We start from the raw sequence: 22405 nt of genomic DNA on the forward strand, positions 1-22405 counted from the left end.
TCTCGTGAGCATAGGCGAAGAAGGCAGGAAAGCATTCAGCACTTTCAAGTTTGACGCGGACGAGGACAGAAATGACGTCAAAGTTTTGATCAAGAAATTCGAGGACTACTACAAGCCAGCAAACAACTTAACCCTCCACGAATTCCGTTTTGGTTCAAGGGACCAGAAAGAAGGCGAACCATTTAATGACTGGTTGATCGAACTGAAAATTTTAGCCAAGAACTGTGAATTCGGACTTCTAGAAGACCGTATGCTACGCAGCCGTATCGTTCTAGGCGTCCAAGACAAGCGTTTGCAGCAGAAACTATTAGCGGAAAACCCTTCTTACCAAAAAACGGTAGAAATTTGCCGCATTGAAGAGCAAGGGAAGCAGCACTTCCAAGAGATAAGCGCAGCAACAGGCGGAGCGCAAACTACGATAGTGAACTCGGTTGCGAGGGAAAAGAAGCTGTGCAGTAGGTGTGGCTACCAGATGCATCTTGGTGGAAATTGTCCAGCGAGAGGAAAGAATTGCAGGAAGTGCGGTGCACAGAACCATTTTGCCCAGGTTTGCAAATCAGTCGGCGCCACGCATAACGCCAGCCGTCCAGGAAAAGAGCTACGGGAGGTACGGGCCGAGACAGACGATTTTTTTTCTTGCGGGGCTAGCGATAAACTCGCTTGAAGTTGATAAATGGACAGCAACAGTTTACATCGAAGGCCAACCTGTCACGTGCAAACTGGACACAGGAGCGAACTGTTGCGTTATCTCCAAAAACGAGCTGGAAAGGTTACCTGCTAAGCCAAAGGAAGCCTGCAAGGTGACTCTAACAGCGTTCTTTGGTCACAGGACTACGGCACAAGCAAAAGTCAAGCTTCTGCTTTACGCTAACAACAAAAAATGCGAAGAACAATTTTTCGTCGTCGAGCACGATGTTCCAGTCACGCTCAGCGGGGCAGTCGCAGAACGCCTGGGGTTTATATACCGCATACAGAAAGTCTCCAGTGAAGAACTATATCGCCCAGCCCAACCTTTCGCAGATGTTTTCAGCGGGCTAGGACAACTGAAAGGCGTGGAGTACTCGATGAAGCTGAAACCCGGCAGCGCGGGAACCGTCGTGCCTGCTAGGAGGGTCCCCATCGCCCTGCAAGACAAAGTTCTGGCAGAACTGCAGCGCATGGAGCAGCAGGGCGTCATTACAAAGGTAAATGAACCAACCGAATGGTCTAGCCACATGGTGACCGTGGTGAAAAAAGAAAAAGTGCGTATTTGCCTCGATCCAACCGCCCTGAACAAACAGTTGCTTCGAGAAAATTACCCCATGCCCACTTTAGAAGACATAGTTCCGCGGCTGTCCGGGGCAAGATTTTTTTCTACGCTTGATGCAGCATCGGGATTTTGGCAGATTAAGCTAACGGAAGAAAGTTCGAAAATCTGCACTATGAGTACGCCATACGGGCGCTATCGCTTCCTGCGAATGCCCTTTGGAATATCGTCAGCCCCAGAAATTTTTCAAGCTGCAATGCATCGCTTGTTAGACGGTCTACCAGGTGTCGCAGTTGTAATGGATGATATACTAGTCTGGGGCAAGACAAAGGATGAGCATGACTGTAACCTGACACTCGTACTGACGCGCTGCCGTGACCACAATCTGCAACTCAACCTCAAAAAATGCACCTTCCTGCAGGCGGAGGTTCGCTACTTGGGACACATCCTCACTACGCAAGGCCTGCGCATCGACCCGGAGCGTGTTCAGGACATTCTGGAAATACCCGAGCCTAAGACCAGTAAGCAACTGCAAATTTTTCTCGGCACAATGAACTATGTACAGCGTTTCATTCCCAACATGTCTGTCTTGACGGAACCGCTAAGAGAACTGCTGAGAAAAGATAACGCATGGGTCTGGACAGAAAAACAACAGGCCAGTTTTGAAGCACTGCGTCAGGCACTGATAACAGCGCCGATTCTTTCCTACTTCGACCCGAAGAAGGCAGTCACGCTTTCTGTCGATGCTAGCCAGTCGGGCGTTGGGGCTGTTTTGATGCAAGACGGCCATCCCGTAGCCTTCTCGTCCAGATCTCTAACAGAGGCACAACAGCGTTATGCGCAGATTGAAAAAGAAACGCTTGCGATAGTACATGGGTGCACGAAGTTCCATGATTATATTTTCGGCCAAGCAGACGTGATCGTCGAAACAGATCACCGGCCTTTGATACCGATCTTCACCAAGCCCCTGCATCAGTGCCCGCTTCGTTTGCAGCGAATGCGCCTCAGCTTGCAGCGTTACGCAATAACTTTGCAATACAAACCGGGTAAAGAGCTATTCCTAGCGGACGCGTTATCGCGGTTTCCTAATAAGATGGCACTGCAAGAAGAAACCGAGCAGTTTCAAGTGAATGTGCTTGACTATGTTTCAGCGTCGGAACACCGCTTGAAAACCTTGCGGGATGCGACAAACGAGGATCCGGCACTGATCATCGTCCGTGAATACGCAGAGACGGCGTGGCCGGAGCACAAGCATGGTGTCCCAGAGCCGGGAAGGCCATACTGGACCTACAGGGAAGAAGTTCACGCACAAGATGGGCTAGTCTTCCGAAGCAACAAGGTAATTATACCGAAATCGAAACGGGCAGAGATCATGCAGCTCCTCCACGCAGCGCATGCTGGAGCAGATAAGATGAAAGCGAGGGCCAGCAGTGTAATGTTTTGGCCAAATATGTCCGCAGATATTCAACAGTTTTGCAAGACCTGCAAGGTATGCCAAATGCACCAGCCACGAAACTAGAAAATGCCCCTTTTGAGCCATGATGTTCCGACCCTGTCATGGGAGTCCGTAGGCGTGGATCTGTTTCACTATGGCGGTCGGGAGTTCGCCGTCATGGTTGACTTCTATTCCTTTTTCTTCGAAGTCCGAGAACTTCGCCACACCACGTCTAATGCGCTCAAGACTTGGTGTGCACAAGTTTTTTCAGTGCATGGGCTGCCACAGAAGCTGTATAGTGACAATGGGCCCCCCTTCAGTAGCTCAGATTTCAAAGATTTTTTGAGAAAACTAGACGTTGTGCATGTCACGTCAAGTCCATATCACCCGCGTTCTAATGGCATGGCGGAAAGAGCTGTTCAGGAGGCCAAAAAGCTGCTCAAAAAGTGCTCTTTTCGCACACCAGATTTTGAAATTGCTCTGCTTGAGTGGCGTAATACCCCCAGGGACCCAGTTCTGAAGTCTCCTGTGCAGCGGCTCATGGGGCGGCAGACCCGGACCCTCCTGCCGGTACCAACAATTCACCTGGAGCCAGAGGCCATACCCAGCAAGCAGGTCCACGACCGTCTCCAGACGATCCGGCGCCGGCAAAAGATCCACTACGACCGCAGCGCCAGGAACCTTTCCCCGCTGACTCCGGGACAACGCGTAACGACGTACGACACTCTCCAGAGAACCTGGGCTCCAGCTATTGTTCTAAGGCCAGCCGCAACGCCAAGATCTACGATTGTGAAGACCGAAGACGGCCATGAAATCCGTCGCACAAGAGAACACCTGCGGGAGGCAGCACCTCAACCGGAGCCAGAATCAACCTCGCAGGGGCCTTCAGAAGACGACCTCCAGCCTGGACAACAGCAGTTACGCAGGAGCACAAGATTGCGTCGGGAACCCTGTCGATACCCGTTGCCAGATGAAACTTCTAGACCTTATCATCATTAAAGGGGAGATGTGGCCATATCACACTGTCATTCTGATAGCGCCCAGACTGTTAACATGTGACGCCTACGTCACCCCTTTCCAAGTGTACTTATATCGCTCCCTCCCATGAATAAACGCTTTTCGTTACCGGATCACCGGCTTGCCTACACTGACAATAAATGTTAAAACGTTGCTTCGTCAATTGGCCAGTTGGCGAGCCTAAATTTTAAAAAGATGAAAGAAAAAGATAACAGAACACTGCTCAATCGCCAGTAGTTATAGCTGCAAACTTAATTGCACGAGCTTTTGTGCTCTGGTTATTCACGGTTACTTGCATGACGACATGGACAACAAGGATGCGTGCGATCCCGCGTGCGATCCGACCAAGGGGAACTGCATTTGTACAAAGAAAGGGATATAATTTTTGTAGGACGCTCATAAATGTCATCCGGCTTGTCGGCGATTCGCGTAAGGTAGAAGCGAAGCCTCCAGCACAGATGTATCGGAAGCGGTGCGTTGCGAATTGCGTTTGCATCATCTACAGAGTAGGCCGCTGCTTCGAGTTCATTTGAGCATGCATTGCCTGATGGGCTGATTACCGCTACTCTGGATTCTCGTTCTGGAATTGCCTTCCCCTTTTGTCAATGTTACCGCCCTACACCAGGCGAGCCTCAGCATCTGCTAAGGTGTAAAGCGATGACGTGCCTTATGGCCTCGCATGACCTATCATTCATTACAGAGATTTTCTTCGACGCACCGCAGGCTGCGCGACTAGCACTGACCTGCGAAAGTGGTAATCTTCACTGAGAAAGAAATGGTGTTCGATCTAGGCCCGATTCCTCCACAGCGCAAAATGGCGTGGCCGCACACCACTCCCGCGATCTGAACAAAGGAGGGAGAAAGGGTGCACAGAAAAGCAGGGAGGTTAACCAGAGGTGGTTCCGGTTGGCTACCCTGAAAGAGGTAAGGAAGGGGGGTAAAAGAAAGAGAGCGGAAGTGGAGAGAGAGAGGGAAGAGAGACTAGTACAAACTAACCGCTTACACTATAGAGCGGTAGGGGCCGATGTTCTTCGAGTCTGTCGTGAAGGTCCGTACAGACCGCAGGAACATTAGTAGCGCGAATAAAGCCTTCTGCGCGGGGGTTCTTTGGGAGTACTGACCGAGAGCTTTTAGTGATAGGGGACGATTGTCTTATTGGTCCGGCGCTCTGCACATTACTTTTGTCTGGGCTATAGCTGGGGTATGTGTGTGCAAGCTTCTCATCCCAGCTGCCCAATTCGCACGTGGTGCTCTTGGCAAATGTGCACACCATGCAATTAATTATGTTAAATTCCGGCTTGCCTGAATCACAAACGCACTTCGTACACAGCTTCCGGACAGTGCTCTGCGTGAAAATGCGGACGAAGACAGGACAACGAGGACTAGCACGGTTATTTGCTTTTCCTTCAAGAGTCACTTTTTCGTCCGTGTCTATAGCAACCGTGTCTATAGTTTCGGTATAAACCAACCACCCCAAACAACACCTTTATTTGCAACAATCGTTTATGCAGCGCAGTAGAGGTTGACCCCTGCCTCTGTTAGCGCCTTCAACCGTACACGACGCCGCAGGTTCGAGGCAGTGGACAGTTTTAGTTGGGCGTCTGCAACTACCCACGTACGCAGCGGGCGAGGTCGTGCGCACGTAGCCAAGCGCGCGCGAACGAGACGGCAATAGTTGGCCGGACGCAGAAGTTCAGAAAGGGATTGCTGACTTGCGCGCGCAGGAGCCGGCAATGTGCTACTTAGCGCCGCCATATGCTGTAATGTTTGGGGCCGGGCGTGAATTAGATGGTAGCTGGCCCATGCCGTCGTCCAACTCATCCACGCTGAGGACGTTGTTGAAGGGAGAGACTTGTTCTCATCGAGAACGAGGAATGTGGGATTTATTTACAGTACCTACATGAGAACGTTACAGTTCGTCAGTCTAGCATGACTGAAAGAGGAATGCACACTCAGCACCCGCGCCACGGCTGCTTATAAACACTCTGTCCTCCCTAGATCCCTAGGTGAGGGAAAACGGCCGTTCGACCAAACGGAGCGTCCAAAGTCATCGTAGCCGATCCGTCTTTGAGGGGGAGGCTTTACGGACTCACTTCCGCACAGGTTGCACTAACCACACCAAGGTGAGAGGGTTCTCGCAGACACGGTGCTGCCCCGAGCAGGCGCATTTTTATCCCAGAGTCGACTCCGCAGACAGAGGCCGCCGCGTCTGTCCATTGACTGACGACTTCTAAGCTGCGTGAGACGGCATCGCAAACATCTTCCCGGAGCTCCCCTGCTCCAAACAGACCGTGACGGTGTCGGCGTACACACTAACGATACTTGCTCCGCCGACTGCGTCTAGCGATCTCTGCGCCATTCCGTTGGGGACGCGGCGCATTGTCCTTCCTACAAAACGAGTCACCGCCGCAGCCATGGTGGCGCCGATGTCCTGTTGACTTGGCGCATTGTTGTTTTACAAACTGAGTAGTCACAGCAGACCTGCCGGCGCCCTTCCGACGGTCGCTTCCGCGAAGATCGCCAGCTCCCGCCGGTCAGACGTTGATATATTGATATATTGATATATATTGATATAACCATTGATATATTGTTGGGCAATTGTTGAAACAACCGACTTCAACAAATTTTCAAAAGCAATTGAGTTCGCTCAAAACTTGCGCAACAATATTACCGTTGAGTGTTCTCAATAAACAATTTATTGGGTAATTTGTGTTGATTTTTGTAGTTTGTTTTGTAGCAGTTGAGTCTAGTATACAATAATTAGGACTCGCATATCAAGACATTCCAAAAATTTAATGCGAAGCGTTCCAACCTCATTCTTGTCACTTCGCAGCAGGTAGGTTCTTTCGCCTCACTTTCATTAAAAGAAAATAATGCGTGACCGATGGGGTGGAATCCAACGTCGGCCGTCGAGCCCGGTGCTCTAACCATTAGGCCACGAGCGTGCGCATAATCCTCTCGTACGAAAGCCAGTAAGCTCTGAAATGCTTGGTGCGTGCGCCGCGTGCACGGAGCAAGAAACATTTAGGAGTCGAAACTCCGCTGTTTGCGGCGACCAGAAAAGGTCACAAGCCCACGGAGCCATTTCAAGCCCCTTGATAATTTGAAAGTAGCGACACTCTCCTCCTCACTGCGCTTTCCTCCTCGATTCTCCTCGCCCGCCGGCTGCGCGTGGCACGCTTTTCCTCCTGGGCTCGCGCGGACGGGCCGCAGGATTCTATGGAGGCGTGTTATTTTGGGCCAGTTGCGCGTCCCAGTGGGGTTGAAATTTTCAGAAATTCTAATAACAGCATCGATAATGCTGGAGGCAACGTTTATGAGGAGGTTGGTTTTTTTCTTAAAGCCGTATGAACGGGGTATACCGATGTAAAGGGAGCTTTGAGGCGAGTTCTATACTCCAGACAATTTTTCTGCCACATGATCAGATGCTTTACTTCGTGCGTCTGATCTAGTATTGCTTGTGACACATCCCTTTGTGTGTAGCTTATTAAGCGAAAGCCTTAGACCTCTGTTTCAAGGTCCCGTTGTGAGCTACACAAATATCATGAGACCGAAGGAAGGCGGGAAGCGAACCAAAGCATGTGCGGCCGCGTATAAGAGATGATTAATGATTAGCAAACTAATGATTGATTAGTGATTGGATTAAGATGAATTCGGGTGTATTAAGGAGGATTAAGGTAGATTAAAGTCGATGAAAGTGCATTAGGGTGAATGAAGGTGGATTAAGGTGCGTAAAGGAGGACTAGGTTGGATTAAGGTCGATGAAGGTAGATTAGGGTGGATGAAGTTGCTTTGATGTGCATTAAGGACGATTATAGTGGATTAGGGGGATTAAAGTGCATGAAGAAGGATAAGGGTCCATTAAGAAGGATTAAGTTGCATTAGGGAGGATTATGGTGGGCTAGGGTGAATTAAAGTGAATGAAGGAGGATTAGAGTGGATTAAGGAGGATTAGGGGTGACTAAGGTAGATGAACGTGGACTCGGGTGGATTAAGGTGAATTAAGGACGATTATAGTGGATTATGGTGGAGTAAAGTGAATGAGGAAGCATTAGGATTGATTAAGGAGGATTAAAGTGCATTAAGGAGGGTTAGAGTAGATTAAGGTCGACGAAGGTGCATTAGGGTGGAGCAAAGTGAATGAGGAAGCATTAGGATTGATTAAGGAGGATTCAAGTGCATTAAGGAGGATTAGAGTAGATTAAGGTCGATGAAGGTGGATTAGGGCGCGTTAAGAAGGTCCTTCGTGGATTATGGTGGATTAAAGTGAATGAAGGAGGATTAAGGTCGATGAATGTGGATTCGGTGGATTAATGTGCATTAGCAGGATTATGGCCGACTAATCGCTCTTAATACTCAATAAACCCTAATTCACCTTAGTCTACCCTAATCTACCTTGATTCTCCTTCATCCACCTTAATCCAGCTTAATACTCCCAATCCACCTTAATACAACCTAATCAACCTACATCGCCCCTAATGCACCTTAGCCTACCCTATATGGTCTTAATCCTCCTTTATCAACCCTAATCCATCATAATCCGCCTTAATCTACCTTCATCCACCTTAATCCTTATTTATGCACCTTAATCCAACTTAATCCTGCTTAATAGGCCCAATCTACCTTAATACACCCTAACCCACCTCTATCAAACCTAATCCATCCTAATCGGTCTTAATCCTCCTATATCAACACTAATTCACCTTAATCCACATTAATCGACCTTAATCTTCCTTTATCCACCTGAATCCTCCCTAATCATTGTTCATCCACCCTAATCGGTCTTAATACCCTTTCATCAGCCCTTCACCTTAATCCACCATAATCGGCCTTAATCCTCCTCCACCCACCTTAATCTTTATTCATGCATCTTAACCCTTCTTAATGCACTCTAATCCACCTTAGTCTTCTTTAATACACTCTAATCAACCTTAATCCTCCCTAATTCACCTTATGTCAATCACTAATGATTCATTAATTAACGTGGGTATTCATTCTCTTATACAGGGGTGGACATGCTTTGGGTCACCTCTGGCCTTCCTTGGGTCACGTGATACTTCCAGTTTGAAACATAGAGATCTAAAGGTTTCCGCCCTAAAACTTAAAAAAAAAAACTCAATGTTGACTAGCTAACGCTCATCAACTGCAATACCACGGGTATACATGCCACTAACTTTTTCAGGGCGCAAAGCAGAATCTATAATGCTGCATTTCCGACTGAATAACAACAGTTAGCGACGTGCGAGGTGATGAAGGCGCCCCAGACTATTAATCATACTGAGGACAACCGCACCAAAAACGCCGGTAAGCAGGCCGGAAGAATGAAAAAAAAAAATGCAGCATTACGGGATGCTTTGCTACGAGCTATAAGACAGACGCCTCAGCTCGTAAACAACGCTGTTCTTTGTCGGAACAAAGTTCTTTCGGCCAATGTCATGCAGACTGCTTCCTGCGCAAGCCGTCACGCTTTCCTTGTGGTACCGTAAAAACGGCACAACCATCTTCAGGCTTCTTGCTGCACTTATATGCGCAACAGCCCGGCATAGCGCTAGCTCAAAGAGCAGGAAACACAGCGTACAACGTTCGCCACGCCGAGCTAAAGCGCCGAGCCAGCCGTGCTCAGGAGGAAAATGGCGCGAAATCCCCCCACTCTGAACTAGTCGCCTCACCACGCCGAGTCGCCCGGAGGGAAATTTCTCGGGCAACCGCATGTGCGCGTTCGTTACCCGGCAGCGAGGTATGACCAGGGGTCCAGAGTAAGTGGATGCGGGGAGGTGTGGTTCGTGTATTTTGCGGGATCTGTTTGAGAATTTGGTGCGCCGCTCTCGGGATGCCATGTCCTGATAGGAACGCCCGGCATGCCTGTTGCGAGTCCGTCAATATATACACTTCCTCAGGAACACGGATGGCGTATCGAATTGCAACACCTAGAATTTCTCCGTAAGCGGCATTTGTTCCGCGCATTGCAGCAGAGTCTCTCGGGGATTCGGTGCCATCCAAAACTACCGAGGTATAGCCCTCTTGAGTGCGTGATGTGTCCGTGTATAAAGTATGTGTTTCCGGGATGTTTGCAAGCATGCGGCCAATGTATCGTACACGGGCTTTGCGCCGCCCTTTGTCATGCTCGGGGTGCATATTACGTGGCAATGGATGAATACTTAGTGCTTGGTGTATCGCTGAAGACAAGATCGTTGGACGGGTTTCAGACTCAAGGGGTGGGACAGAGTATCCTAGCCGTGTGAGAAGATGGCGGCCAGTAGGAGTGAGTAGGAGGCGCTGGCGATGGCTGACCCAATGCGCCTCTAGCAGCTCGCCTAGTGTGTTATGTGTCCAAGTTAAGGAGACGGCGTGTGGAAGTATAATTCTGGAGGCCATGGGCCAGCTTCGTCGCTTTGCGAATCATTGCGTCTATGCGAAGTTGTTGCGCTTGGGTCAACCGCTGAAATGGGAGATGGTATGTAAGGCGACTGATCACGCATGCCTCCACCAAGCGCAGCAGGTCCTCTTCTCGAAGGCCCGAGCGCCTGTTGGAGACCCTCGGGATCATGGCCAGAATTTGCTGAATCTGTCTGGATAGAAGGGAAACAGTGTAGTTTGACCTGCCATCCGCTTGGACGTGTAGGCCGAGGATACGAGCACGATTAACCTGTGGTATCGGTGTGCCATCCACGTGTACAGTGATAGGGGGAGTAGAGGAACGGCTCGGGGGCGAATGATTATGAGTTCCAACTTTTCCGGAGCACATCTTAAGCCGCATTTTCTCGCGTACTCGGAAACTGTATCGACTGCTTGCTGCAGTTGGTCCTGAATGGCTCCGTCGGAACCCCGTGTCGACCAGATAGTAATGTCGTCCGCATACATAGCGTGGGCGACATCAGGGATCTGGTCGAGTAGCCGGGGGAGCCCTGCAAGCGCGATATTGAATAGAGTAGGGGAAAGAACTGAGCCCTGGGGTGTCCCACGTCCTACAAGGCGAATCGTACCGGATCGATGCGGTCCCATTCCTACGGTGGCTGTGCGATATCGAAGAAATGCGCGGATATAGTTAGTTGTACATACGAATTCCACAGTGTGAATGTGCAACATTGCGAAGGATGAGGTCATGTTCAACATTATCGAATGCCCCTTTTAGGCCTAAGGCGATGAGTGCTCTCGTTTGGACGGACGACGGAGGTCCTATGACTTTCTCCCGCAATTGTAAAAGCACATCTTTGGCAGACAGATGAGCCCGATATCCGAATTGAGAGTTAGAAAAGAATTATTTTTCTTCGAGGAAGGGCTGCAGACGCCGCAAGAGTACATGCTCCTTGAGCTTACCAATGCAGGATGTTAGGGAGATGGGTCGTAAGTTTTCAACCTTAACAGGCTTGCCCGGTTTGGGGATCAGTGTGATGTCGGCGTGTCGCCATGCTTGGGGAAGCATGCCCTTGCGCCAGCAATCCTTGAAGATATGGGTGAGGTGGTTAATATCCGCGTCACTGAGGTTACGAAGGGTGGCGAATCGGATGTGGTCAGCTCCTGGTGCCGTGTTGCGGCGTAAGTCTTGTAGCACCACCCGCACCTCGTCAGATGTGATGTCTGCATCGAGCAATTCGTTCGTCTCGCTTACATAAGGATAGTCAGGGTACTGCGGCGGCGGGCCTGTGGGTATGAAATGCTCCTCTAGCTCTCTGAGGAGTGTCGAGACATCGTCCCTGTACTCGTGCATTAGGATGTGCAGCTGTTGAAATGTTTTTCCCTTTGTTGTGGTGGGATCTGTGAGTGAGCGAAGAATCGACCACGTTTTTGCTGTGCTCAATGTGCCTGAGAGGCGATCGCAAAATCCTCGCCAGTTATTCCTCGTAAGGATCTCTGCATATTCCTGAGATTCCCGTGTAATTTGATCTATACGTTTCCTAAGTTTTCGGTTGAGGCGTTGTCGTTTCCATCGTCGTGTCAACCCTCTGCGGGCGTTCCAAAGATGAAGTAAATGCGGGTCTATGTCAGGTGTCTCGGTTGTGGTGCGCAGTGTGCTCGTGGTGGCCTCTAGATCTTGTGCGAGAGAGTCAAGCCAGCGTTCGTACCCTTGGCGCTCAGGTGGGTCCTGGCGACGTTCCCTCAATTTCGTCCAATACGTTATACGCCCATTTCGCTCGGGCCTGCGCGCATCCCGTAATGACAAAGTGGTCGCCACAATGTAGTGGTCACTACCAAGGTGCTCCTCTAAAGGCCCGTGCGCAACGACTGGGCCAGTATTGCGCACGAAGGTAAGGTCAGTGCAGGTGTCACGAGATACGCTGTTGCCTATCCGAGTGGGGTGCTCTGGGTCGGTAAGCACTGTGTATCTCATGTTACAGACAGCATTCCATAAGCGGGTCCCTTTAGCCTGCGATTTAACGTAACCCCATGCAGTATGCCGAGCGTTAAAGTCGCCGGCCACCACACAAACCCGTCCAAACCTACCAAATTCTGTTAGTAGCTGCTGAAAACAGTGCGTTCGCGAACGGGGGGAACTGTATGCATTGAGTATAAACAGACTCTCGCTGCGTTCACCTTGCGTAATTATTTCCAATATTTGGTGAGGAATGTCAATGTTAGTGGTATGCATGGGATATGTAACATGTTTCGAAACTAAGGCTCCCACAAGAGGAGAGACCCGAGAGCGTGCTGTAGCTTGATAAAGAAGGCGTGCAATTGACTTCCTGTAAGAGGATGACATCGGGAGGGTTCATGGATGTGGCGATATACTGCTGTAGGGAACCTCGTTTTCGGCGGAATCCCCTACAATTCCACTGCCACACCACTAGTTGCTCCACGTTACGCGGCGCCATCATCATCATCGCGAGGGGAAGCAGGCGGTCGTGCATAAGGATGCGGGCGCCGGGTGCCCACATTTGAAGGTTGCGGCCGAGAGCCTTGGTCGGAAAGCGCGCTTTCGTTGTTACCGCTAAGCTCAGGAACTTGCATGCATGCGAAAGTGCACTCTATACATGATTTCACTTGCTCCGTAATCCCTATTTGAAGGGCCTCCATTTGGCGTTCTATCCTGTCCAGAGCCGCCTGCATACTAGTGCTCATTCCTGCCACCAGCGCGTCCATTTGTTTTTGCAGGCACTCACAGCGCGCCTCCATGTCACGACGTAGGCGGGCTATTTCTATTAGAGGATCGGGATTTGATAACGAATTGGTAACAGGGGAAGGGGTAGGGAGAGATTTACGGGGCGGAGCGAGCTGTGGCGGCCCCTCCGCCCGACCTACCTCCCGAGGCGCCTCCATTGCTGTTTTCTTCTCCGGGGTCCGCTGCACTTCTGAAGGCACCAGGGTCACCTTGGCTGGGGCGTTGGTGTGCAGGGCCTTCTTGTAGGGTTGTTGGGAAGATGGGGAAGGAGGGTGCCTCTCTGGGAGGCGCACCGATGCCTCGCGGTATCGGGACCGAGACTTGGAGCGGGTCCGGAACTTGCGACGGGATCTCGAACGGGTCTCCGACCGGTCTTGTCTAGTCTCTCTCCTTCGTTGGGGCGCGTGACGTTCGGGTCTCCGCCGTATCTGTGGTAGTGGTCGGGTCGCTGGAGGGTTGGAGTTCACGCTGCTCTTTCTCGAGAGGTTTCCGCACCCAAGCTTTGTTCAATGTCTGCCTAGCACGCCGCGGGCAGTTTGGATCCGCTGTAGAGTGGGTCCCGTCACAGGATCTGCAGTGTGGGGTGCACGGATGTGACGGGGTGGGGTTGTCAGTCCCGCACGTCGCGCAAATGACCACGTGCGGCGTAGGACAGTAATCAGCCCAATGGCCGAGCTTGTGACATATCTTGCAGACCAGTTGGCGGGGCCGATGGGGGTAGCAGCGTAGTTCCGCACCATAGAAACGCACGTAGTCCTTAAAGTCCTTCAAATGTTACCAACGCAACGTTGGTTTGACCCATCATTCGTGCTTGAAGTATTTGAGTTGCAGGAGCCAAAAGCTCATCCACTAGTTTGGAAGACGGTGTACCGGGCAAAAGACCAGGAACAATTCCCTTGCATGAGTTGTCTGGGGCCGCAAAATATGTTGTAGTGGGATAGACCCGCTGACCAAGGTTCAGCTCCCTCACCTTGTACAATGCGTCGGCTACGTGTGACTGGGGTGTGCTGATGATTGCCAAGTTCTGCTGAGGTCGCAGTCGGAATATGATGTCCTGACGATCGTCGGTGGTCAAGCCGGCTGCACTCCATAGAGCACTGGCGAGTTCTGGGCGCATCCACTTATCGAGGCAAAGTCCTCCGTGAGGCCGCAGAATTATCTTTTCATCGTGCAAAGGAAGTTGGGGCAGGTTCTGATTCCGCCTGCGCTTGCGTACGGTAGGCTGGGAGGCGTCCGGAATGCCCAAGATGTTCTCGGAGGGTTGCGTCTTAGCGTGCGTTTGACGGATGCGTCGCTTATGTATGACTGTCTTCCAACAGCCACCTGTGTCGTCGTCAGTTTTGTCGTCGTAAATGTTCGGGGTAGCATCTTCCTCCATCCTTTCCCCGGTCGGAGTGTCTGCCTCTCGTTGTTGGGAGGGAAAATTGGCGACGATGGGATTGGCGGCCACTCCCGCGGTATCCACCTCGGGCGTCTTCGTTGTTGTCCAGGAACGCGCGGCGGCGTTCTCCGTCGCCGATTGCGTCTTCTGCTCGTTGGAAAATGACGTTGCGGTAGATAAATGCTCCATCGAAACAGAGCGGTGAATTGGCCGAAGGCCCTTTGCACGCCCGTTTAGAACATGGGCCTCGGAAGAGCTGGTCGCTTGGCGCTCTTGGTTCATGGTGTAGAAAACACGCCAAGGCAGCTATGGCCCCGGCAGGGGCAGCCGCGTTGGAACTGCTTCAGAGCTGCAGAGGCGCGGGGAGCGGCAAAAAAGTCCCGGGAAGAAAAGGCGGTCGGTGGGAAACGGCGAGAAAGCCGCTTCCCGTATGACTCCCGGCGAAAGCGGCCCGGGCAAGGGCGGTCAAGGGCGGTCGGTGAAGGCCGCATAGTCTCGGTGGTTGCGGAGCGCGCCGACGACACGTCCGTTCACTTCTGCCGACTCACACACATAGAATCCGCGCCGGAGAGTCCCCCGGAAAAAAAAAAGAAATAGGCGCTTGGACGCGCGCTCCTGCAAGCCGTGTACCGCGTTGAAACTCTACTGGTAGCTCGACGTCGGTGCGGTGCCGAAAACGTGCGTAGCGTAAGACCGCAATTCCACTTTAAAAAAAAAAAAGAAAGAGAGAAAGCGGCCAGGGCATCGTATGAGTTGTCCGGACTGCACTGTGAGCCAGGTAGTTGCCGCCTTTCATGAATGGCTCGCTAATTTAAGGAAACACCCCTGCGTTACACTTGGGCGACACTTAAGTACATCACGTTGCTGACGAAGTCTTTTTGCAACGTCGGTCCTCACTTGCTGGTGGTGGCAGCGCGTTCCTGACTGCACGTACTCGTAAGGCGCGGCAACACTGGGTCGATACGAGACCGACAAGACGCTAACTCCAATGATTCACCGACTATTGGGCATCACTGAAACCTTTTTATCATACCAGGTTGACAATGATGCAACCGACGAGCGCGAGTTGTACTGCTACAGGCTTTCTTGTCGAAGGCACCGGCAAAATCAGCGTGCCGACCATCGTTCGACTGAACCCCGCGCGATCGGCCGTCGAACCGACAACACAATAGCGACAACGTCTTCGCTTGTATATAGCCTTCGCTTGTATATATATATAGTCGTGCTCAAAATGAGTCGAGCACGCCTACCAAGTTGAAATGCACGAGCTTTAACCCTCTCAAGCCGTGCCCACGAAGTTTGAGCCAATGTCGATCCTGTTCAGCGAAGATTAATCTGGCGCCGTCGAGTTCGTGCACTCGCTACCGGCGGACCTGAAATGAAATGTAAGCAGTTAGGTCGAACAAAACTGCTTTTATAGTTCAATTCTGGCCTTCTGCGAAAACACCCATGTACTTAGATTTAGGTGCACGTTAAAGAACCCCAGGTGGTCAAAATTTCCGGAGTCCTCCACTACGGCGTGCCTCATAATCAGAAAGTGGTTTTGGCACGTAAAACCCCATAATCCAATCCAATTCTGGCCTTAGCGATTTGAACTCAGCTACACTTCACTTCGCACGGCGCGTACACAATAAGCGATAAGCAGCGAGACAGCGCTGTGCCAACGTCTGTACGTCACCGTGCCTGTAGACTGTCGGCCGCATTCGCTACTTATATGGGTGGGCCTGTACGTGTTGCTTTGCCGACGTGTTTCTCGATTTCAGAGATGCACTGTTTGCCTCTGCGTCAATCGGCAAACAAGAGACGGTGTATTCGGTATACAGCATCATAAACAACTGGCTCGCTTATTTATACCAACGCCGTGTGAGTGATGGAATCCGCGCGTTTTCGTGAGAGAACAACATGGCCTACAAATGAGCACTTATGCGAGCACAGTTTTCTCTAATAATGCTCTATGTCACGCTAAAATTGTAAGTATGATGGAGTTAAAGAAAAGCGACAATGAGTTAACAGCCCGTAATATATGTATCTGGATCACATTTGGCGTTGTTTAAGTGGTTCGGCCGCTCGTATTGACTCGTCTCAGGATGTAACAACAAAACACATATGCGCAGATATGCATGTTTTGCTACATTTTGACACTATTTCATATCAGCGATGGACCTTTTCCACAATATTTCACGATAACAACGACCTGCAGCTGTAGATGTAAACACGTGCACCGCTTTAATAAGTCCGACGCAGAAGGCTGCGCTAGAAGACTTTTTGAATATGCGAAACGTCTAAATAATGTGAATAAAAGAATACAAATACAAATACAAGAATACAAGAATACAAGAATACAAAAAGTGATGTCCAAGTGCAGAAATCAGTGACAAATTCCAAGGCAGCCGTGCCGCCAAACGGAACTCAGCGTGCCTTTATCGGCAGCACTATTTGCAGAACAGCGCACTCAGGCCTGCTCACCCAGTAGTCATTGAGTGAGACATGGCTTCAGGAACGACATGCTGTCGCGAAGAAGCCATTAATAATGATTCGCGATCCACGAAACGCACAATCGACGCGTACTCAACGTGGGCGCAGGCACACAAATCAACCGGCGAAAGCCTCGGGACCCTTTCAAAACGTTTTCAGTGGCGTGCGGCAGAGGGCAGCACAGGAAAATGAAAGAGGCGGATTGAGGGCACGGAGGAAGTGGCCGGAGAGCTAAAACCCCTCAATTTTTCAAAAGTAGCGCCATTCTTAGATCTTTCCGTCACCCCGCTCACCCTGGCGCCTCCTCCTCCACGCTTCCTGTCGCCCCAGCCTCCTCCGCTCCCCCATTGGCCAATCTGTGTCACGTGGAAGCAGGCGCCGCGCTTTTGTATATTTTTTCTTTCCAGCGCGGAGCAGGCGCCGCGCTTATGTATATATTTTTCTTTCAGCGCGCGCCGACCTCCATTGTTGGGCCTGCGTGACGAAAGTACGGCAGGCGGACTGACGGAGTGCATTAGCGTAAAAGAATGTTTAGGGGCCGAGAACTTAATTGCGATGCCATGCTGCTACGCCTTCGGTTGCCGCAACAGACACAGCGAGGGCAAAAAGCTTTTTGCTCTACCGTCCGGCGGGCGCAACGCAAAAAGAAGTGTGGATTCACAGGATCGGGCGGGCTGACTTCGAGGAAGTGGCAAAGAACGCACGGCTTAGTGAAGTAAGGGCCACGGCTACTCACAACCTCTTATTTCGAGCCTAGTTCACGCCTTCCGCTTCGAAAAAGTGTGTGTTCATGCTCTGCGTGGTTTTCAGCGCGTTGTATGACTTCTTCTTTTTTTGAATGTGCTCTCTTTGTTTCATGTAGTTTCGTCTTGCACTGAAATGCACGCATCTGCAGCTGGCCTGTGACATAAAAGCGACTTTATTCAGGGTGTGTTTTGAGCTCCACCAGAAGTTGGCACATTCTCGACGCTTTTGCAAGGCTCAATATGACTTACGATGCAGTCTTTTAGCTTCGAATGTACGCCCGCATGTATTGATTGGGTTTGTGGTGATTAACGTTTTTAACGTTAAGAAGCGACTAAAGCTAGGATGGAGGTCGTAGTGGATGGCTACGGATAACTTTATCTAGCTCGCCTGGGGATGTTTAATGTGCACGTTGATCGTAGAGTCATCCGTGGGCCGTTAAATTCCTCGTTGGCGTTTCATAATACTCGCGCGGGTGCGCTAGCGCTGCTTTAGAAGTTGGCGCCTCGGCGCGATTGTATTTCTTCAGTAAATTTTATTTACTAGTTGTAACACCTTGTCATTATTTCGTATTACTGACAGCGCCTCCAGGGCACCAAAGCGGCAACGGGAACACCAAAGCTGGAACCAAGGCTGGATGGGGCTCGCCGAAGCCTGTGCATGCCAAGGGGGAATAAGCTCGCGGACAGCCAATTTTGTATGCGAACACTCCCTGCGACGCCTGCATTATTGTAATGTCACGTGCTCTTCAGAGGCCTCCGTTAGCCATTACATGTGCCCTCCTGGAGCAGTACTTGTAAAAAAAAATATATCGTCACGATTACCAAAGCACCCCGCAATGAAAAAAAACGGCCCTGTTGCCAGGCATTGCTGACCGAACACAGCCATTCCGGCTGTGAGCGGTCAGCAATCTCTCACGCGCCGGCCGAACAAAAGTATCCTGCAGGTACATAAATGAACCTACGAAACCACGTACACATACTTTCACGCTGTCAACACCTGAAACTTTACTAATTACGCGCGTGTTTGAGTACACCGCATGCTTGCGTCGTGTTTCAGCAACACGAACTCTGAACGTCGCGCGCTACGCCTTAAATACGCCTTGAATAATGGTCCTTTTCTCTATTTCTTCCGCAATTCCAACACGAAATTCTAAAGGCCAGTTACCGACTGACGAAGAAAGATCTCGATTGAAAAAACTGCTCCGCAGGGCTCGAACGAACTTTTCTGCGGATTTCCTCCCGTAGCGTGTTAGCCGTCGTCTGCTACGGCAGGCCCACCACCGGCGGCGCCACCGTCGAGGCCGCGCCGAGCGGAGGAGGAGGGAAGCGAATGGCGCTACTTTGGGAGATTGAGGGGCTTTACGGAGAGCGCGCCAAAGCCGCCTGCCCGGGCGCTGCATTTTTTTTTTTTCGCTGCGGCTTCTACGACGCGCCGCATGGCGCCGCCACTGCATACGGCCCCGTCGGCGCATACAACTGTGACCTTATCTGGTCGCCCGCGCTCGCTCACGCTGACGGGAGTTTCACCTCCTAAATGTCTTCCACAGCCTCCTATATTTTTTTTTAAATATAGGAGGCTATGTGTCTTCCTCCGCGGCCGCGTGCCACTTCCTCGTGCTGGTGCTTCGAAGCGCCTATCTCTGGGACCGCCCCACTTTCATAGCCGTTTTCGCTACGTAAAAATTGCAACGTTAAACTAGCTTCATGACCGCCCAAGTTCATAACGATTTAACATTTCTTCGCCGGTGTACAAATGCCATCGTCGTTTTAACATACACTAGATGACATAGCCATTGGTACGATCAAAAATGAGCACGTTTCGGGAGCAGAAGAATGTGAAATTCACTTGCAAACACGGTGACTATGCGCATGTGGAGTTCCCCAAAAGTAGGCACGGCAGCAGCGCGGCCGGCGATAAGACAGGCGCCGACACGCGACGACGCTACCTTCGAGCATCGGACGCGCTATGGGAACCGTAGGATGCAAGCGCGCACACGCTGCAAACATACACGAGAGAGGTCTTCGAATTTCCTGCGACGCACCCTCCGTCCGGAAAGCAAACATAGCTTTTTTATCCAACGGCCGTGGTACTAGAGATCAAACAACGAACGCTCTTTGAGATCGCAGCGCGCAGCCGCTATAACCATTGACGTCAAAGAGCTTCGGATTCAGCAACAGTCGTAACAGTATCACCGCTAATCGCTGTATCTGCGGCTGCTCCCGACTCTCGCCTTGCAAGAAGCATGCGATTTATTTGAGCCTCGCCGAACTGTCGTCCTCTCGTCTCCCAAGCCTGCAGGTCTCGTATGTTCAGTTAAAAAGAAGAAAACCAAAGGGAAATGAAAGAAATACAGGTAACGGACTCTTATCATACTTTACTTGTCACCTCGTCGTCTGCAAAGGCGCTATAAACTATTTTAGTACCGTTACTTTTGTAAAAATAACGAAATTAGTAATAATTTTTATTTCTAGGTAGCGCTACAAACGTCAAGGTAGCGTTCGTGTGTGTGTGTGTGTGTGTGTGTGTGTGTGTGTGTGTGTGTGTGTGTGTGTGTGCGTGTGTGTGTGTGCGTGTGTGTGTGTGTGTGTGTGTGTGTGTGTGTGTGTGTGTGCGTGTGTGTGTGTGCGTGTGTGTGTGCGTGCGTGCGTGTGCGTGCACGCGGTTGTAACCGTTGTAACTTAGTTTTGCGCACACTTTTGCAACACTACACATGGTTACCGCTAGTTTCGTAGTCGTATTTTTTGGTCGTAGTATTTGTTGTTTACGCTACAAATTAGGTTGCACTGAAAAATGTATGAAGGTTAGTAGATAAAAAATTATTACTAATTAATTAGCAGTTTTTCAGTGCGGTTATCTTGTGTTTGAAAGGTTTTTATAACTCACTACGATAGTGAAGCTGTCAACGGCTTCCGGACTCAGTTACTTGGTTGTCATGGAGGAAGAAAACTAAGGAGGGCCCTGACGTCACTCTTTGCGAAGCGAAAGTGAAGCCGGAAGTTGGCGTTGTTCATGGCGTTGCTCCGCCTATCGGGCCAGCTCTCCTCTCTTGTTTACCTTTCTCGCGAAACCACGCCGCGCTGCGCGCAACCGGGCTGCTCGGACGGGCGCGCTCCGCAGCAATACTGAACAATCGCGGTGTCTCATTGCATTACCGTTGTCGAAATCATGTTGAAAGAAGTTCATAATGAATTTCGCAAATTGGGCCGCGAGGTCGAATCAGCTGCTTTTACCGGCTTTTCTGAAAATAAACATGCCTTACAAGGCCAGCCAACTAAACTGTTCTCACCAACCGCAGGTGCCGGCCGCAGCCCAGTTCTTGCGTGTCTTTTTTTTAAAAAAAAGGTCACCTTTATCTCTGCCTTCTACTTCCTTATCTCTGCTTGGGCTTCCTCGGGCTCTCAGTCGGTCTTGCGAGCTAGACGTCTGGCGATACCAAAAAATGTACGCATTCTCACTGCACTGCAAGAACGCACTAGCTGGAGACACGTACGACACACCGACCCATTTGCGATCCATTTGGAGTTTATGAGCACAAACACAATCTCGCTTGAGGAATCGTCGTGCTTTATCGAACAAACTTCGGGTGGCCGCGCATCACTACGACAGCGCGCTGGCGAGGAGGCGGCACGTCATTTCTGACTTCGCGTTTAGACTCATTGACTGCGGCCTGAGGTGCCTTCTTACCACGGTAAGTGAAGGATCACGTAACGAAAGTTTTGCGATAGCCGGCGCACGGTGCAGAACAGTACGCGCGTAGAACGTACCGGCCTACGTGTTCGCAGGCGTACGTTCTGTGGAGCCTTGGCGACTCTTGCAGCGCATCCGCTAACCTTCACTTCCCTGTGCTTCTCGCGCGCACAGATAAGATACGCCTGCGGTAGGGAGGATTTGTTCCTTAAGTCAAAGCGGCCGCTTCTTTCCCATCTTCCAGGATGAAGCGTCGGCTGGCCGGCGCACTGTGCCCAGGACAGCAAAATGCACATATTCTGCTTAACGCTCTATATCAGCGCGTGTATTGAGATACACCTGTGCAGGTGTTCATGAACCTCGAACGCGCTCTGCTTAAAAGACTTCGTGCTGTCGCGAGTACTGTGAGGAACAAGCAACAGTTAAGCAACATGTGTTTTAATATGCACAAAAGCAAGTTGTAACTGAACACCAACTATGCATTGACAACGTACGTTCTACGTGCCGCAAATGCACGATATGCGCTGTCAAAAGCAGGAATCACTGACCTGTAAGGCGTTCGTTGTACATATTCTGAAACGCATGGGTTTCGGCTTGCGATGACACGTTAGCATGATTCCCCCAAAGAGGGCAAAATTTCCCGCGGATATTCCTTCGTCCGTTGCTATTGCCGTGGCGCGGTACATTGCGTACAGCGTTGCCATGCGCGTTCATTTCACGAAGTTTAGTTCCTCCGGTCCCACCTGTCCACAGCAACATCCGGTAGAGCACGGTCCAGATAACGCAGCGCAACAAAACACGGAGACCAACGCAAACTTGCCCGCACGGTGCCTTTGCCAGGGTACGAAACCTACGGAGCGACACGTGTGAGCACACAGAACCAAAAGAAAGCCGCCATTGTGGCCCGAAAGGCGTGGCCGCTACAGCAAAGAAATAAAAGATCAGCAAAAAAAAAAAGGAGAAACTACTACGTCATTTCCTCCACACTTTTCTCCTAGCGCGCGGAGGGGGTAGGGCCTCCCATCAGTTTCCTTCCTCCATTGTCGCAGTTGTGCGGTGGTTCACGCTTCGCGCTTTTTGATGAAAGTATTTCTTTTTTCTGTTCGGACATCATGACGCACATTTTAGTGAAATGCTTTAACGATGATAAGTGGGACGTTTATCCGTTGAAGTCGTTGGCTGACCCAGCTACTAGTCTTCGACTGATGCGCGAGCCTGGCTGTTTTGAGGAGTTGCGCGGCAGAGGTCATGATGCCTGTTGGAGAGAAGGCACCCCGAAACAGTCGCAGCCGAACTTCTGCACATAGGTAAGTAATCTCG

The 22405-nt window shown here is 50.8% G+C and overlaps 1 long non-coding RNA gene across 1 annotated transcript; it reads left to right on the forward strand.

The window, feature by feature from the left end:
* Nucleotides 1–172: 172 nt before the first annotated feature.
* Nucleotides 173–2733, forward strand: LOC129380234 (uncharacterized). The gene is made up of 3 exons (XR_011892224.1): nt 173–1184; nt 1668–1767; nt 2476–2733. It is a non-coding gene; the product is annotated as an uncharacterized lncRNA (long non-coding RNA).
* The last annotated feature ends 19672 nt before the right edge of the window (nt 2734–22405 follow it).

The sequence above is a fragment of the Dermacentor andersoni genome, chromosome 1 (genome assembly GCF_023375885.2).
Source record: "Dermacentor andersoni chromosome 1, qqDerAnde1_hic_scaffold, whole genome shotgun sequence".
In the NCBI taxonomy this organism is placed as follows: domain Eukaryota; kingdom Metazoa; phylum Arthropoda; class Arachnida; order Ixodida; family Ixodidae; genus Dermacentor; species Dermacentor andersoni.